The sequence below is a fragment of the Vanacampus margaritifer genome, chromosome 16, assembly GCF_051991255.1.
Source record: "Vanacampus margaritifer isolate UIUO_Vmar chromosome 16, RoL_Vmar_1.0, whole genome shotgun sequence".
Taxonomy (NCBI): domain Eukaryota; kingdom Metazoa; phylum Chordata; class Actinopteri; order Syngnathiformes; family Syngnathidae; genus Vanacampus; species Vanacampus margaritifer.
Window position 1 is genome coordinate 17358782 of NC_135447.1, and position 19516 is coordinate 17378297.

A 19516-nucleotide genomic window follows, 5' to 3' on the forward strand; every position below is an offset into this window, starting at 1 on the left:
GGTGTCTTTGGAAGCTTTTAAATAAATCCTTGCAAGGAACCTTGTTCATCAGATCTCGGATACAATCATTTTGAACACGCAAAGATTACACTTAAAATAGTAATCATAAATTCCTTCATTTTGGTGACCCCGACGAGCGACGTTGCGAGCTGTGGCGTTCACGGACGGATGCAATTCCAGGCGCCTAATTAATTACGGTGAGTGGACATTTATCCACGTTTGAGGACTTGTGTCTGTTTCGAGTCGCTGCAGCTGGTATTCGTCTTGAAAAATTACATTGTGATGAGATCTGTGTGAAAAGGTGTTAGTAAAATTTGAGGTCGTTGTGTTGGACACGAAGTCCCTGATTTCGGATTTTACTACGGTGTTCGAACTGTACACGTACGTGGTGACGACAGCATTGTTTACGGAAGTGTCGTTACGTTGGTTGTCACGCTGAAAGGGAAACACAGGCAGACGCAGCGGGTTGCGCCGCTGCTAAGAAGTCGAGAGATTCTTGAATAAATTTGATATTAAGAAGTATAAATTGACACAGCGTACGTACGCCGCTGTTATAAATTTGGTACTAAGAGGCACAGGTAGACGCAGCAGACTTACGCCGCTGTTAAGAAACCGTTAGATTCTTGAATAGATTTGTTCAGCAGGTAGACACATGCGCAGATGAGGTACGTAACGTTACGATGATGGTGCACAATTAAGCCGGATTGTTGCAAACGGGCTGAAGCAGGCGTTTTATTAAAAATTACAGAAAACACACGGCAGTCTCGTTCTGAAGGAATCTTAGAGATTGTAAGTCCCTGCATTTCTGAGGCAATTGTTAAGTACATGTAGAGTTGGAAACAACTTTTCGCTGCGAAGGAGCCAAGAGACTGCTTTGTGATCGTCTTAAAGCAGTATTTTTTCCGGGCTACAGGTTGACGCATAGCTTTTATTATTTATAAATGCTATTGCTAAGAAATCGAGAGATCGCGATATTTATTGTTTTTGGATAATTTTGTTTAGCTGAAAGGAGCGCTCCGCCGTTTGAGACGGCATATGATATTGAATTTCCACGGCGAATATAGGAATTACTGCTGTGTGAGAAGTAAGTCCGTGAAGATTCAGGATATATTTATTGAAGTCGCGCAAAAGGTATTTAATATCTGTTTCGTTTTCGTCTTGTTTGTGTTTGTCTGAAAAAAAAAAAAGAAAAATATTTTTTTGGGGGGATTAATGAGAATACTTTTGATCTGTTATATCGTAGTATCATAAGTGAGACGTCACTGACTTTATAAATATTAAAAACGACTAATTACTACATATTATGGACGAAAAAATTCGACCGTAACTATGGAGGTTTGCATAGACTTCCGGTCGAGAGTCAGAATTGGTCGCTAAGCGAACAGTGAGTTCATGATGCTGGACGCATTTCCACCACAGCGTCAACGTAAGTATGAAACTCTTTTAAATGTATGAATGCGCACGAATTGTGATAGTGGTTGATTCTCACCGTTGTAAAATGTGGTGTGTTTGTGGAATTTGATTGTGTTAACAGCGCCAGACGCTGATTACCTCCGTGAAAAACACTTCTATAAGTTTCTTCGAATGGAAGAAAAGTTAGGCGGTGTGGGGTCGTGAGCCAAATGTTGGTTTGTGCTAGAATGTTAGCGTTGGATAGCTCTGTGAAAGTTGCGCAGATGGCGGTGTTAAGTGATTTTGAGAATGAGGAAACTGATGCTAAGCTAGCGGCTCTGACAGCGTACGTGTTTTGCGCAGGAGATGAGTTTTTGGTAAGATGCTACCGTGCGAATCTGTTTTTAAGGCTAAGGATGAGTTAGCTGCGGGCAGCCGCATCTGTTAAGAAATTGGAACATAAATTGGATGAAGTGTTGACTGTGAAAGATGACCCGGGGGGAAAATTTGAACCAAGCGAGAGCTCTTGGCTTAGAAATGAATTGTTGAGTGAACGCGTTTGTTTGTTTGTTAAGCTCCATGGTGTGTTGTGGCCACGCGGTTTTTCGTTGTTTGTTTTAAATTGTGCGCGACGTGTCTGTGTCGCAGCCGTAACGTTGCGATGGATTGTGCGCGAATAAGTCGACATTTGAGCTATAAGTACGTGGTGAAGTTATTATTAGACGAATAAACGGTGTATTTTACAAATGAGTGCGCACTTCAGAGAGGTTTGTGTTCGTCTGTGGTTCAACAACTGAGACGCCACTGAATTAAGTTGAGGAGTTTGTGTTGTGTGTGAGTGTTTGTTGAGCCCAGTTGGTGAAATGTTTGGAGCATGTGTGGATTGTGTGATTTTTTCCTTGTTTGTGTGCCTGCAGGGAGTTTGTGACTGTTTGTGTGACTCTGACAATGGGAAAGGTGTGTTGTGTGATGTTCTAGCGAGATTTTAGAAATCAAAATGGCCGTTTGGTCTGTTTCTCCTCACTGCCTTTGTGGAGATGAGAAAAGTGCAGAAGTTAAGTGAATGGAAGTGTAAGTTTGTTTGAGACAGTGATTTTAAGTGTAGGAAAGAAAGAAAAGATGGGTGGAAAGTAATTTTTTCCCTCCAAAATTCTTTGTCCTCAAAAAAGGGTGAAAAAGAATGGTAAGCAGGAAATCTGCATATTTTGAAAGTAGGGGAGAATTCTGCCTTTGTCTGTGCCAATTTTTAAAGCTCTTCCCCCCACGCTTGATTAGGGACTAAAGGTCTGTGAGGATGGGGGCCGTGAGCTGCTGTTTTAAGAAGGTGGTGATTTGTACTGTTGTCTGTTAAAATTAAATCAAACTAAATAAAAAGGAAAGGGGGTGTGATAAGTTTAGTTCTCTCTCCCATTGTCTCCATTTGGGAGACTTGTAGTCTGTTGTGTGTGTGAATAGCAGGGGTCTTCTAATACTAATCTGGTAAAATCAAATTGTTAAAATCAGATCTGTGTTTTTTATAGTTGAATGAGTAATAAAACCAACTTTTAATATAGTTGAATAAGTAATAAAACCAAATTTTAATTGAAATAGACTTTTCATTTTTGATTTTTATATTTCCCCTGCATCTCTGATAACTTATTCATAGGTGTGAAAATGATTTAACCTTTGTCTTTATCTGAGTCCCATTCTAGAAGTCTGGAAAGGACTTCGATCCAAGTGGCAAGGGTGACTGACAGCTGTCACATTTTCTTAAATTTGAGGTAACACGTAATGAAGATGTCTATGGTAGACATATGCGTAAATATAGTACTACTACTTGCTATAGTGTAGTGATCAAATTCAAATAAAACCACAAAATGAATAGATTAGGGGTTTGAAAAACAAAATATTTTGGGGGAATTTTTTATTTTATTTTTTCTTGGAAATTGAATGACAACAAGCAGTGTTCTCTTGCTATGATCTCATCTCCCTCTGTCTGTTCCGAGTGTATAAATGTTTCAAGCAGGTTCAATCTTTGACTGAAAGGTGTTTCACTTGGGTGACTCAACCAAAAAGTGCTGGAAATGGAATGAACAGCATTCTCCTGCTATGCTTGATGTTCAGAGTGGACGGCGAACTGAACAATGGTCACTTTCGGGGGGGAAGTGACCACACGGACTGCGAAAAGGATGGTACACTGTAAATCCGCTCGTCCTGTGACTGTTCAATGACTCTTATGCATTGTTTGAGCATAATGTCCAGCAATTTTTTGAGCAGACAGGATTATCATCGATTCTGCCATGATGAACTTTTCCTGAGAACTCCAGTGCACAAAGCCCAGTGCCCGCTTTGAACTATGCCCTGCATAAACTGCTATCGACAAGGACAGGAAGGAATATGAACTACAGTTGTGGACTCAAAGTTCTGGAATCATCTGAGTTTGGTGCCTGAGGTCGTATGTTGTATTCTGTTTGTAGACATTTGCACTCTGTACTATGTCAGAAAGGAGATGTGATCTATAGCAACACAGTTTCGGAAATTGAGAACAGCTTATGTGAATTAGGGTAGTATAAAATTTATTTTAATCTTTAAATACTATATTTTCCGTTGTTTGATGCTTGTTGAATTTGGCCTTCTATTTTTTTCCATTTCTCTTTTATAACTTTGGCTTCTCAGAGTGGACTCAGATATGGAACACTTACGGCGAATTTGCTGGTTAAATTTTTAATTTTGATTAAGCTCAACAGCACTGATCTTTGGATTCCACGGGGAATGCACAAAGGCAAAGTTCCCTGCTGTGTTTTTACAAAGCCCCCACTACTCTGTAGAAGAGGTGAGGTTAGTTAGCATTTTAAGAATACTTTTTGGTTGGTGTAAAGTAGGGATTTTGTTTTGTTTTTCTGATTATAACTCATTTCTTTTATTAGTTGAGATGGCAGATATTTGGAAGATTCGTGACCTGCAATAGATTAATGGGGTTATTTTAAATCTTTTTCTCATCTCTTCCTGACCCTAAAAGTCCTCCGCTGCAGTATCTTAATTTACATCTGCTTAAGTTGGTTGTTTTTCTAATCTACAGGATTCAAATTTACATTACAAACTCTTGCCTCAAAGGCTTTTGTTTTTATGGCTCCTGGCTAGCTCAGCTGGAGATCTTTTTATAGTTCTGGTGTTGGCCAAATTGTCACAATTTGGTTGTTTTTTAATCTACAGGACACAAGGTGTCTGTTTTTCCTCTTTGAAGCAGCAATTTGGAAGTGGCTGCAGTTTTCACATTCAGGTCTGAAATGATCAAAATTGATCTTTATCAGATGGGGGAATGATTGGTCTGTCTGAGTTTGTTGAAAAGGAAGTCTGATGTGAGAATGATTGGTCTGTCTGATGTGAGAATGACTGGTCTGTCTGATGTGAGAATGACTGGTCTGTCTGTGTATCAAAAGGAAGTCTGATGTGAGAATGAAGTTTGGTGTGAGGAATTTACAGGCAGCGAATGGGGAGGATTTGACTTGGAGGAAACGTAAGTTCTACAAAGATGACAAAAGACGACCCTTATAGCAGAAATACGGTAAGTATGTTCCATCTCAGAAACGATTGAAAAGTATAATTTCTAGAGCCCATGGAATATGCCATTTAGGTGTGGAAGGAACATTGACACACCTGGGTGACATTTTTTCATGAGACAAGTTGTAAAAATGACTGGACTGCAGACTGCAGTGTTTATTAAAGGTATAAGTATATATGAATCTCTTCTCAGACTGTTCATGGCCCGGCCGGACATGAATAGTTCTGAGTTAAGATGATGTTGTTTTTAAATGATTTACACTGCTATAATAAGAAACCAGCGTTAAAAATACAGAAATTTGATGTACGACAAAGAGCACATTTATGCTAAAATCTACAACAGTAAATATCATGGTAAAATATTTGATTAATCATTATCTACCATCATAAGGGTTTCCTAGGAAGATTGGATCAGACAAACCCACTTGAAAAAACAAAACTTCATAAGATATAGAAAAGGCATTGAGATTAAAACATATTTGATTTAGTATATTATCTCTGATCTCAAGGACATTAAAGAAAAATAGAAATATTAAACAATTGGCCTCATAAAGTTTCAATGGCAACAAGACTTTCATTATTATGCCATTGAATGTACAAATGTCATTAAACGGATTCTGTTTGAATGCCACAACAAAAATAACTTTTTCCGTGTCCAACAGCATGTTTCAGGACCTACAGAACTTAAACAATTAACATTTGCTAAAGAACCAGGTGCTCTTTTCAAAGTAAAGAATGAAGACTATGTATGTTATGAGTGACTAAATGAAAATGATTTTGCACACAGATTGGTTTGCTGATCATAATGGTGGGGGCCACATCCACCACATGTGAGCCAAGAGGTCCCAGGCTCATCAAATCACATCAATTGACTCCGACTGAGGGGGTTGACTAAGCTGCTGATCTGCGCCCACACCAATTGGAGCCATCTAACGGATCCCACCACACCCGGTTCCAGTGTCTACCTGACAAGCTGCCCAAGGACGCAGAGGAAAGAAGATTCATTGGAGTGCCTTTTCCCTGGGCACGGATTGACACAGTTGGAAAAGCTGATCAAATGTCAATCTGCTGTTTGAAAGGGGGAAATCACTCAAATCCCCTTTTCATCAATTCACAAGGAAAGAGTCACACTGGGAATGAAGTCCCGTGACCTTTCCTGCGATCTCTGGCAGTGAGCCAGGGTTCGGAAAAAGGCTGACAAACGCCTCTTTTTAAAAAAATTGACCAACTGTCGAACGCACTTTTCATTCAACAAGACCTTCATCAGGAGATGGCTTCGAGGGACGGACACATCTGCTATTGCGTCGTGACACTTAACCACATCACATAGTGTTATGCCTCACATTTATTATGCCCCTTCCACTGAATTTTTTAATGAATCAAACTGAATTTTGACTGCTAAGCCCCTCTATCTATTTCTCTCTCTCTCTCACCTGCTATTCTTATTTCTAAACTCCACACACAAACATTGCTTCATTTTGCGACGATCAAGATTCGCGCTGGACTTTCTCTCTAGACTATTGTGGGATTAAATGTCCGGTTTTTGAACTTATAGAAGTTCAATGGTAGGACTGAAGACATTTAATATTTTCAATTTGATGTTTTACTGTTTATTAATTTACTTATAGGCATATCAATGTGATATAATCATGAGTGTTTAATAGAATACAGTGGAATAATGATTTTGTGAACTCTATTTTATCCTCTCACCCTCAAAGCTATTGAAGATAGGAATGTGCATGATGTTATTTAAAGCCTTTTGGCATTGGAGTCTAAAAGTCTGGGGTTAGATCCTAATTGCATTTGTTCCCCCAGTCAAGAAGGGGAACTGTATGTAAATGTCTGTTTACTAATAAGATTACACCTTTGGCCAACCTGGAATCAACATGTCTGTATGTAAACGTCTGCTTACTAACAACATTACACATTTGTTCACTAGGAGATGACATGTCTGCCCTTTGTTCAATCAAGAGCCGGGAGGAGGAACCTTTTATCTTTTTTGTATAAATGAGTTGATGTTCTGTAAATTGTCACACACTTGGGGTCATCACGTTGCATTCAGACGTGGCGTCTTAACGGTGTCTTTGGAAGCTTTTAAATAAATCCTTGCAAGGAACCTTGTTCATCAGATCTCGGATACAATCATTTTGAACACGCAAAGATTACACTTAAAATAGTAATCATAAATTCCTTCACTATCCACATACGTAAATAGGTCACACGCATTGTTATTATACATTCTTGTGAAATTAGTACACACAACAATATGCAGATTTATTCTCACTTGAATCTGAAAATTATTATTTCGCATTCATTTTTAAGGGCTTTTAATTTAACAGAATCACCATTGATTCGTGTACAGCCCTAATGATGATTGTAAACATAGCATAATATTCTAAAGTTTGCAAAACATTAATGATACTTCTATCCAGTTAGATAATAACATTTAGTCCACTCTATTATACCATATTACATAATAAATTATTATATTTTGGGCAAATTATGATAATTAATTTTTTTTGTTCTGTCTTGGTCTTGGCTAGACCAATAGACATCAATTAATTTGCTACATTAATGAAGAATAATTCTGGAATTCACATTTCCACCAACACAACTGACATTTTAAAATAACCCATACGGTGTACATTTCTTTTCAAAGACCATACAACCAGCGAATATTTTAAGGTTTGGACTTTAATTGCACTGGATGCCACAAGCAATAATTAATCATCCTGTGCAATAAAATGACCTTTTCTTACTCTTAATACCACAAACATTGATGAAATGCTTTTAATTTCATGGACTTTACTGATGGGATACACAGAATTTCAGACATAATTCTCTCCATATTTAATTGGTTTTAATACCAACATCCGGGGCAGCACGGTGGCTGACTGGTTAGCACGTCCGCCTCCCAGTGCAGAGGACGTGAGATCGAGTCCGGGCTTCGGCCTTCCTGGGTGTAGTTTGCATGTTCTCCCCGTGCTTGCGTGGGTTTTCACCGGGTACTCCGGTTTCCTCCCACATTCCAAAAACATGCATGGCAGGTTAATTGAACACTCCAAATTGTCCCTAGGTGTGAATGTGAGTGTGGTTGTTCGTCTCTGTGTGCCCTGCGATTGGCTGGCAACCAGTTCAGGGTGTACCCCGCCTACTGCCCGAAGCCAGCTGGGATAGGCTCCAGCACCCCCGTGACCCTTGTGAGGAAAAAAGCGGCCAAGAAAATGGATGGATGGATACCAACATCCCATCCATTGTCTGGTATCGTGTGTGCAGGACTGAATACCACATCATGCACTGTCATGAATTAGGTCAATTTTTGTTGTCTGGGTGCCTTCCCCCCAAACACATATTCTGGTTCTTCCTCATGCAACTTTTTCCATGGACCCCAGGAGAGCGAGAGTCCAGCTGGCATTCAGCCCAGGAAATGCCTCCACCACTTAGAGCACCACAACAGCGAGTGAATCAAAATGAATGACAAACCTATCCAGGTCAGCATGCAACACTGGTAATGATGAAGGCATGCTGATTCACAAAGACTGACTACAGTGGAACCCTCAAATATAGGACTGTGCTTTACCTCTTATATGGTCGTATTTTAAGAGATTTTATTTACAGATAACTAAACTGTAATGATTTTGTGCCACTATCGTAATCTTTATTTATCATGCAATCGATTTAAAATTAAACACTTACAAGCCTTGGTATTATATGTTTGATCTTATTTTGTTAAAAATGTTATCAATCTTAAGGGTATTTAATTTACTAGAGGCAGCCCACATACCGCTAGTGGTGTCTGGGGTTGCAGACCCAAGTGTAGGGAAGCAACGCAAGACAGGGATGAAGTAAAAAAAAAAAAAGAAAAGAAGAAAAAAAAGTGATGTAATTCAAGCAAAAGGCAAAACGTTGGTGTCGAGAAACAAAATAAAAAATGTCCAAAAACATAGGTCAATGCTACAACTAAATCAGGAACACGACGAGACAACTAACAACAGGACATGGCACGGGCGTGAAAACAATGCACCCACACTGACCAAACAAAAACAGCAGATTAAGGCCCCGTCCAGACGGAAGCAAAGCTGGCTTCGTTCCTCAAACAAATCTTGTACACACAGAAGCATTTCAAGACTTGCGTGTGTCCAAAAGAAGACGCTGAGGACGTTTAATGGCTGTAATGTGTGTGTGTATAGATATACTGTACATACAGTGCTGCTCAAAAGTTTGTGAGCCCTGCAGGCATGGTCAGATTTTTTGTATAAAATATTAAAATAACCTTATTAAATGTTTAGTCACACACAAATCTACAATGATAACATTGAAAATAATTAACTAGAACAAAAAGAATGATAATATTGTCATTCATTATTGAACAAAAGTTGTTGATTTAAGAAAAACTCATTTCATGGGTGCAAAAGTAGAACCTCTCACTTAATCGGACATTGCACCTCCTTTTGCAATGAGAACTTCCTCCAAACACTTTCTTTAGTGACTTATCAGTCTTTCACATCTACTATGGGGAATTTTTGCCGATCTGCCTGTCATGTGTAGTACCGAGAGTCTCCAATAGGAGTGATATCATTAATGCCCGTTACTTGCAATGTAGCAGCAATGTATGTTTGAGAAAAAAAAACAAGTAAAAAGCAGAGGCCTGCTGTTTGTTGTTAATCCTTTACCATCCTGCACTCTACTACAATTATAAGACATTACATGGTGTCAGAAGTTAAAACATGGAGCAACTAAAGCCACCAAGCGGTTTATTCCTTGAAAGAAATCTGGCGGACAACTGGAAAACTTGGATACAAAAGTTTGAGCTCTACCTGATTGCTAGTGGCATCTCCGAGAGGTCGCAAAAGGTACAGTGTGCAACCTTTCTACATGTGGCCGGAGATGAAGCTATAAAGGTAATTAACACAATGGAGTTTGATGAGGATGAAGTGGATGACATAAGTGTGCTGAAAGAAAGATTTTGTGCATACTGTGAACCGCAAAAGAACATCACATATATAAGACACATGTTCTTCGCGAGGGCTCAAGGTAAAAATGAAACCATTGACGCATATGTGACAGATCTGAAAAATAAGGCAAAAGATTGTGAGTTTGGACAACTTAGTGTCTCTCTTATCCAAGGTCGTATTGTATGCGGAGTGGACAATGCTAGACTACTCAGGGAGCCAGACCTGGATCTAACCAAAGCCATTGACATATGCAGAGCCAACAAAGCCACACAAAGTCATATGAAAGCACTTAATGAAGAAAGTGACATCGCTGTGAATAAAGTTGGTGGATAAAGCTAATGATAACAAATACTGTGGTAAATGTGGATTTAAACATGAATATGGAAAATGCCCTGCTTATGGCCAGACGTGTAAACTGTGCTCACCTAAGAACCACTATGCGCGTGTGTGCAAGCCTCAAAAGTCAAAACCCAACCTAGTGACGTATCTCGCCACAAGATGGAGCCCTTGGGTCAGGCTACACTGGAACGCGAATATAAGACAAGAATCCATCAGCTAGAGTTCCAAATTCTCAAGACAGACTTACCAGCAATACTGGGAGGAGATTCGTGTGCAAAAAACTGACTGATCAAAGAAGACTTTACCATGTTGAAAAAGTCTGTGACGCTGATATCTTCTCTGAGTACAAAGATGTCTTCACAGGATTAGGCTGTGTACCTGGACACGATAACATTAAAGGACAAGATAAAAGCCGAGCGGGACAGGATGGAGCAGTTTGGGGTTGTCGAAAAACAAACGGAACCCACAGATTGGGTCAACAGTATGCTAACTGTTCAAAGACCCAACAAGGTCAGGATTTGCATTGACCCGCAAGATCTCAACAAAGCTATAAAACGAGAACATTACCCGCTACGAACAGTAGAAGAAGTGGTTGCTAAAATCCCCAAATGCAAAAATCTTCTCAGTCCTCAATGCCAACCAAGGGTTCTGGCAGATACAGCTCGATGAGGAAAGTTAAAAGTTATGCACATTTAACACGCCATTTGGTCGCTACAGGTTCAAGCGACTTCCCTTTAGTATTTCTTCTGCGCCGGAGGTGTTTCAGAAGTGCATAGCGCAGCGACTGGAGGACTTAGAAGGTGTTGTGAATGTAATGGACGACATTCTAGTGTGGGGAAAAGACAAAGAGCAACACGATAAAAAGCTAAAACAGCTTCTTAACAGAGTGAGAAGCATCAGTTTATTAACAGAAATCCATTATATTGGATACATACTGAGCGCTGAAGGTCGCAAGCCAGATCCAAGCAAAATAAGAGCCATCAAAGAAATGCCTCAACCACAGGACAAAAGAGCACAGATGAGATTTCTTGGAATGGTGCAATACTTGGAAAAGTTCATTCCCAACTTGTCAGAGGTGAGTGCTCCTCTCAGACACCTTTTGGATGTTGTTTGGCATTAGGATCCTCATCAAGTTCAAAGCTTTGAAAAGCTAAAGAGTTTAGTAAGCAATACACCTGTACTCAAGTACTATGATATAAACAAGGAAGTGACCTTATCTGTAGATGCAAGCACGGAAGGCTTAGGAGCTGCACTAATACAAGATGGACAGCCTGTGGCTTATGGGTCCAGAGCACTGACAGACACACAGAAGATCGAAAAGTAGCTGTTAGCGATTGTATATGGATGTGAAAAATTTAAACAATACCTACATGGAAAACAAGTCAATGTGGAGTCAGATCATAAGCCTTTGGAAGCTGTGTTCAAAAAGGACTACAAAAAGCTACGCCAAGACTACAAAGGATGCTGATGAGACTGCAGGCATTCAACCTGCACGTGTCCTACAAGCCTGGCTAAGACTTGTACATTGCTGACACACAGTAGAGCATTTCTAAAGGAGCAAACTGAAAAGTTGGAGGAAGAACTAGAAATTAAAGTTCTCTCAACTTACCTCCCAATTTCGCACATGAAACTGTCACAGTTCAAAAGGGCAACAGCATAATGACGATGTGCTGCAGCAAGTGAAAAATGCCACAGACGACAAGTAAACAGGTGATGATCGCCCTCAAGTCGATGTTTGCTCGACATGGAATCCCAGACATTGTCATGTCTGACAATGGGCCTCAATTTGTAAGTGAAGAGTTTGCCCAGTTTGCAAAAGCTTGGGAGTTTAAACATGTCACTTCTAGCCCTGGGTTCCCACAATCTAATGGACAAAGCGAAAGATCTATCCAGTCTGTGAAAAAAAATACTCAAAAAAACAAGAGAAAGTCAAGGTGACCCATACATTGCACTCCTTGAATATAGAAATGCACCGTTGGATGGAGTGAAATTGTCACCTGCGCAGCTGTTAATGGGTAGACGGCTGAAAACCAAACTTCCAACAAGTACGACTCTGTTAAAGCCGGAGCTACACAAGGACATTCTCAAGCAGCTAAAGCAAAGACCTCAAAAACAAAAACACTACTACGACAGAGGAGCAAAAGACCTTCTTGGACTAGAGAGAAGAGAAACCATTCAAGTCAGAGTTGGCGGTACGTGGCAACCAGCAGTTGTTCAAAGTGACCACAAGCCGCCTCGCTCCTACGTTATTCGCGCACCGCAAGGCAACGTCTTCAGAAGAAATAAGATACATTTGCTTAAATGCAAGGAGAAAGTACGTGAAAATGAAAGCTTGGGCTCGGATCTACCTGCTGCTGAGGACACACACTCAGTTCCAGTCGTGGCAATACCTTTGATTCCGCAAGCTACCATTGATCAGACTACAACACCAACTGAAAAGAATCGTGCAGTTAAAACATCACACTACGGCAGAGAGATCAGAATTCCTAAAAGATACTCAATGTAGAGAAAGATGTTTAGCACTTGTTTGTTACAGTAAAGTTCTATAGTATTGTTTTTATTTTTTTTATTTTTTTTATATATATATATATATATTTTTTTTTTGTATGTGGGTGAATATGTGTATGTGCGTGCGTGCGTGCGTGCGTGCATTCATTAGTTCACCTAAAACCTATAAAAAAATAAATAAATCCCATACCGTTTCCCTAAACCGAACACTTCCAGCCAGAGTCGTGAGGCCGTCAGGAAACCCGAGAAAGGACCAAAGAAAAGAAAGGAAAGTGAAATCCAGCACCGACCAGACACCACCCACCAGGCCACCAACCAGAGTCCTTCACCAACCCCAGAGACATCTACATTTCAACTAATCAGGGAGACCTCAAGAGACCAAAAGAGAGACTGAGGAAAGGAAGGAAGGACAGATGAAGTGGAGTGAGATCCACAGACATCAGCCTCCACCGATTCAATGACCTGAGGAAGATTGTGTCTGAGTTTCGATAGATGCTGGTGTGGTGGATCTGGCGTGCATGAAAATCTCCACCAAAGAGGGGAGCCGTCGACCCCCACCAGGACAGAGCAAGCGCAACACCTCAGGGCCCTTCAGGCCGCAGCAGCCCAAAGGACGGGCAAACCCAGGAGCAGGAGCACCCCCCACCCCAACGCGGCCCGCGCCCCCAACCCAACGCAGCAGGACGGGGCACTGCAGGCCCGCTAGGAACCCCACCAGCCCACAGCCCCCAGCCTTTTTTTAGTTTTCTTTTCAAGCTTCCCTGGAAAAATTTTGTCCACTGTTACCTCCACTTGTTGTCGAGCAATTTAAGTCGCAAGCTGTAGTGACAGTGGACAAGATCATCGTCCATTGCTGGAGCTCTCCAATGCGAGCCGGTGAGACTTCCTTCTTCGCCGACCCGCCACTTGACCAATGAAAGGCAGTTTGTAACGGCGAAGTCCAACACCGGACCGCCTCCTCATTTGAATAACATTTCGTCCTGGTAGCATGGACCAAAACTGCCAAAATTCAAAATAAATAAGTGAAAAAACAAATAAATAAGTGAAAAAACAAATAAATAAGTGAAAAAACAAATAAATAAGTGAAAAAACAAATAAATAAATGACTAAATAAATGCATAAATGACTCAAAGTGAAAATAAAAATGGATATAAAAAATATAATTCAAAAAGTAAATACGAATGTATTTATTTATGTTGTATATATATTTTTTTGTTTTTATTTCCATTTATATATTTTTTTTATTGAGTTTTTTAAATTATATATTTTTTTATCCGTTTTTATTTTCAATTTGTCATGTTTTGGTTCTGTCATGTTTTGGTTTTGGTTCTGTCATGTTCAGTTTCTGCTTTCCTTGTGTGTTTTCCTTGTCTTGTTGATTGTGACCCTGCCCTTCCTTGTGTTGTCCAATCAGTGCCCTCAGCCACTTGTGTCTGGTCCAGGTGTGTCTTGTTGCGTCATTAGTGTTGGTGTATTTAGTCTGCTGTCTCTCCTCTGTCTGTGTTGGTGCATTGTGGTATGTATGTTTGTCCTCATGTCATGCTGCCTGTTTTCTGTTCCCTCCCAAGTTCTAGTTCAAGTTCATGTTTTGTTGCTGTCTGTTTTTTGTTCCCTCTTTTGTTCAAGTTCATGCTTTGTTTTATGTTTTTGAACTTTGGAAACCTTTTTGTTAATAGAAATTAAATCCCTTTTTTTTGGACTACACCCCTGCCTCCTTGCTCTGCCTTCCCGCATCTGGGTCCTAAAGCCCCCCGTTTTGACAGAATGCACCAACCAGAGAAGGACCCAGCGGGAGTGCTGCAAGCCATGATGGGGAATCAGGAGGCGCGCCAGGAGGAGCTCCAGCACGCCATGGCCGCCCAAATGGACCTGCTGTCCTCTTTGATTAAGGGAGTTGGGCGTCGTTGGGCTTCAGATAGTGGCGCTCGGAGTCGCCAGCCGCAACTCCCCGAGCCACGTCTGCCGCCGCAGCCCCAGGTCCCCGTATCGGCTCAGCCGCAGCCTCGAGTCCCTGTCCTACCACGCCTGCCGCCGCTGCCTCAAGTCCTCTGCCAGGTCTGCCGCCACAGCTTCAAGCCTCTCTGCCAGGTCTGCCGCCACAGCTTCAAGCCTCTCTGCCAGGACTGCCGCCGCAGCCTCATGTCCCTTTCCCTGCCAGGACTGCCGTCGCAGCCTCAAGTCCCTATCGTGCCACGTCAGCCACGTCCGCCCCAAGTCCCTATCGTGCCACGTCTGCCACCGCTGTTCTCTGTCCCCGAACCACGTCTGCCGCTGTTCTCAGTCCCCGAACCACGTCTGCCGTCACAGCCTCAGATCCCTGAGCCACGTCTGCCGTCGCAGCTCCCGGACTCCGTGCCGGCTCCGCGGCAGCTCCCGGACTCCGTGCCGGCTCCGCGGCAGCTCCCGGACTCCGTGCCGGCTCCCGGACTCCGTGCCGGCTCCGCGGCAGCTCCCGGACTCCGTGCCGGCTCCGCGGCAGCTCCCGGACTCCGTGCCGCCTCCGCGACAGTCCCCAGACTCCGTGCCGCCTCCGCGGCAGCCTCAAGTCTTCGCGCCTCGTCGGCCGCCTCCACGGCAGCCTCAGGTCTTCGCGCCTCGTCGGCCGCCTCCACGGCAGCCTCAGGTCTTCGCGCCTCGTCGGCCGCCTCCACGGCAGCCTCAGGTCTTCGCGCCTCGTCGGCCGCCTCCACGGCAGCCTCAGGTCTTCGCGCCTCGTCGGCCGCCTCCACGGCAGCCTCAGGTCTTCGCGCCTCGTCGGCCGCCTCCATGGCAGCCTCAGGTCTTCGCGCCTCGTCGGCCGCCTCCACGGCAGCCTCAAGTCTTCGCGCCTCGTTGGCCGCCTCGTCGGCCGCCTCGTCGGCCGCCTCGTCGGCCGCCTCAAGTCTTCGCGCCTCGTCGGCCGCCTCCACGGCAGCCTCAGGTCTTCGCGCCTCGTCGGCCGCCTCCACGGCAGCCTCAGGTCTTCGCGCCTCGTCGGCCGCCTTGTCGGCCGCCTCAAGTCTTCGCGCCTCGTCGGCCGCCTTGTCGGCAGCCTCAAGTCTTCGCGCCTCGTCGGCCGCCTCCACGGCAGCCTCAAGTCTTCGCGCCTCGTCGGCCGCCTCCACGGCAGCCTCAGGTCTTCGCGCCTCGTCGGCCGCCTCCACGGCAGCCTCAGGTCTTCGCGCCTTGTCGGCCGCCTCGTCGGCCGCCTCAAGTCTTCGCGCCTCGTCGGCCGCCTCAAGTCTTCGCGCCTCGTCGGCCGCCTCAAGTCTTCGCGCCTCGTCGGCCGCCTCAAGTCTTCGCGCCTCGTCGGCCGCCTCAAGTCTTCGCGCCTCGTCGGCCGCCTCAAGTCTTCGCGCCTCGTCGGCCGCCTCCACGGCCGCCTCCACGGCAGCCTCAGGACCCCGGGCGTCCTCGCCTCGTCTGGCGCCCGGGACGTCCCCCGGACTAGACTGGAGGGATGTGTCAGGTTCCCGCCTCCGTGATCCCCCTTCGCCCACCCTGTTTTTGAAATTATTAAAGGGACGTCTGGAAGCCGTCCCTCGACGGAGGGGTTCTGTCATGTTCAGTTTCTGCTTTCCTTGTGTGTTTTCCTTGTCTTGATTGTGACCCTGCCCTTCCTTGTGTTGTCCAATCAGTGCCCTCAGCCACTTGTGTCTGGTCCAGGTGTGTCTTGTTGCGTCATTAGTGTTGGTGTATTTAGTCTGCTGTCTCTCCTCTGTCTGTGTTGGTGCATTGTGGTATGTATGTTTGTCCTCATGTCATGCTGCCTGTTTTCTGTTCCCTCCCAAGTTCTAGTTCAAGTTCATGTTTTGTTGTTGTCTGTTTTTTGTTCCCTCTTTTGTTCAAGTTCATGCTTTGTTTTATGTTTTTGAACTTTGGAAACCTTTTTGTTAATAGAAATTAAATCCCTTTTTTTTGGACTACACCCCTGCCTCCTTGCTCTGCCTTCCCGCATCTGGGTCCTAAAGCCCCCCGTTTTGACACAATTTTAGTCATTTATTTGTTTATTTAGAGATTTGTTTATTTTTAATTTTGGCAGTTTTGGTCCCCCACAAGTTCTTGCTATGGTTTCCTGTCAATCTCCACTAGCATGGACTGTATCTTAGATTAAGTGAAGACTCTAAATTGCCAAGAGGATGAGTTCATTCAGTCATGGGTCTGAATATGAACAGATGAGGAGAAGAGTGAGTAGCACAAGTTCAAGACAAGCAAGTAGGCTTGTAAGCATTTATTAAAAAGGGACATTATTTTTTTTTTTTTTTTAGTTTGAACTCATTTTGGTTGCTGTCCTTTCATCTAAAAACATTAAAGAGAACATATGAAGAATTGACTTTTTAATAATTGAATATAAGACTCAAAATGCCTATTACATTTATTCACTCAGGCTTGCACAGTTCCTATCGACAGCGCTGACTCACAGTTGGCAAGGAATTTAACTTGTTCTTAATGTGTGGGCTTGAATTATGAATAATCGTGACTAATGCTACTGACCTTTCTGGTCCAGCCTGTTTCACACCAGGTGAGCTCAATCTGTACCTTGAGCCCTCTGAGAGCACTAGTTCTACAACCACCCTCAAACACCTGGGGTCCATTTCACAAAGCAGGTTTAGTGAGAATCCTGAGTCAATAAACCCTGAAATGTGGGAAACTCTGCATTTTCCTTTTCAGAAAGGGAGGTAACTGAAACCAGAGAATAAGAGGTAACTCTAGCCTGTTTCATAAAAAGAGGTAATTTAAGCTTTCAGTCAGTTACCGTAGTAACAGAGTCCATGAACCTAAGCAGGTTTATCATAATGAACCTCGAATGTTTCTCTGTGCCCGCGTCCTTTCTACCACACACGACATTTGATTTCCTCATTCATTCAGTCTGCAAGTTTTTGCGTAAATACGCCTATGGTCTATAGCGTAAAGTCCACTTTTGTCACGAACATGGCATGTCCTTTGACAATGACGCTATTGATGAAGGTGCCGCATTATTGCGCAGGGAATTAAATATTTGTTGTGAGATTGTTATCAGACGGCGCATAGATATGCTGGCATTTCCGGGCAGTTATCTTTTTGAACGGTACCGTTTCACATCACAGTCCATCATCTACATACGCAACTGAATCCGTCCTAACATTTGCAACATTACTAGCCGTAGTCATGCACTCACATCACAGCATATATTGTGTATTGCGCTCCATTTTCTTCTTATACTCATTTGAATAATGTTTTTATTAGTGCTGTCAAAGTTAAAGCGTTAAACTGATTAATTTATCACAAAAAAATTTGCAATAATCATGAATTAATGCAGATTAATCGCACTATTAATTTTGACCATAGATTATCCTTTAGCGTGACAGCGGATGGCTCCGTCTAAGGTAGCTCTGTCATGTTTATTTTCAGTTTTGTTTACTCCCTGTCATGTTTTCCTTGTGCGTTCCCCTTGTCTTGTCATTTCCTGTTTTATTGTGAAAAGTCTACTCCTCTCGTTTCTGGTCACTTGCCCTTCCTCGTGTGGTGTCTGTGTCAACCCTGATTGTGTCCACCTGTGTCCCCATCACCCTCATGTGTCATCCAATCAGTGCCCTCAGCCAGGTGTGTCTTGTCATGTCATTAGTGTTGGTGTATTTAGTCGGTTGTCTCCCCCCCTGTCTGTGTCGGTTCATTTTTGCTGTTGCCACGTTCGTAAGTCTTTCGCCATGTCACGCTGACCTCTTTGCCTTATCCGGATCCATGTCATGTTGTTAGTCTCGCCTTAGTTGTTTTTTCATGTTTTGCTTCAGGTTTTGTTAGTTCCATTTGTTTTGTACTTTGAAGTTAGCCTTTTTTTGATTTGATATTAAAACCTCTTTTGGACTGCACCTCTGCCTCCTTGCTCTGCCTTCCCGCATCTGGGTCCTAAAGCCCCACCTTACTGACAAGCACAGGTTGTGTTTTAGCAATAAACCTTATTACTAGCTTTAAAGTAAAGCATTTAATAAATGTTTGCGCATCACATATGTTTATATTAATATATATAATATAATAATATTTGTTCATGTAAAAATATTGGGGTCATTTTTTCCCCATTTAAAATTATGCAAGCAATCAACTGATTAGAAAAAGAGAAGGATGTGTGTGTGCAGTGGCTCAAAAAATGTTGAAGACGTTCTCATAACATTAAATGTCAAAAGAATTAAAACATATCCGGTGCTCTTCAAATTTGGCGGGGAAAAATTGTGATTAAAAAAAGCCTTTTTATTAAGCAATTAATCAAAATTCTAAGATGTGATTATTCTGATTAAAAAATGTAATCGTTTGACAACTCTAGTTGTTAATTTTCATCTTAAATCAAGTGCGCTTCTCCCTCGCAGGATTGCACCTAAATGAAATGAATTAATGAGTTACCATTTAAGCAAGTTTCTCCTGTAATATTATTGCGATTGCAAAGGACTACATTTAAATTCACGCATTGAGCCGCGCAGCAACGTTATCCTACACCGCCTCCCTCTATGGGGAGCCGCTGCGGTGTTGCACTTTTTTTTTCTAAAGACATGTTCAAATTTGCCATATAATCACATTAAGATTTTCAGTTGAGAGAGGTAAAAAACGCGGAAGCAGAGTGCGGCGCCACTCTCTGCTTCCCCCGTTGCCATGGTGACTCATTGATGCGGTCTTTTTACCGTGGTGGTAACTCCAGATGAAACTACTCTTCGTTGATAAAACTTGCTCAAATCAGCTGTCCTGGAACCGGGCATGTCAACTCGCTGTTCAGGGTTAGTCTCTGTGTTTGTGGAACATGCTTTTTGAAATGGACTCCTGATGCAGACAAGTGG

At 42.9% G+C, this 19516-nt stretch overlaps 1 long non-coding RNA gene across 1 annotated transcript; it reads left to right on the top strand.

Moving 5' to 3' along the window:
* The first annotated feature begins 439 nt into the window (after positions 1 to 439).
* On the top strand, positions 440 to 7060 carry LOC144036307 (uncharacterized). The gene is made up of 2 exons (XR_013288623.1): positions 440 to 4936; positions 5720 to 7060. It is a non-coding gene; the product is annotated as an uncharacterized LOC144036307 (long non-coding RNA).
* The last annotated feature ends 12456 nt before the right edge of the window (positions 7061 to 19516 follow it).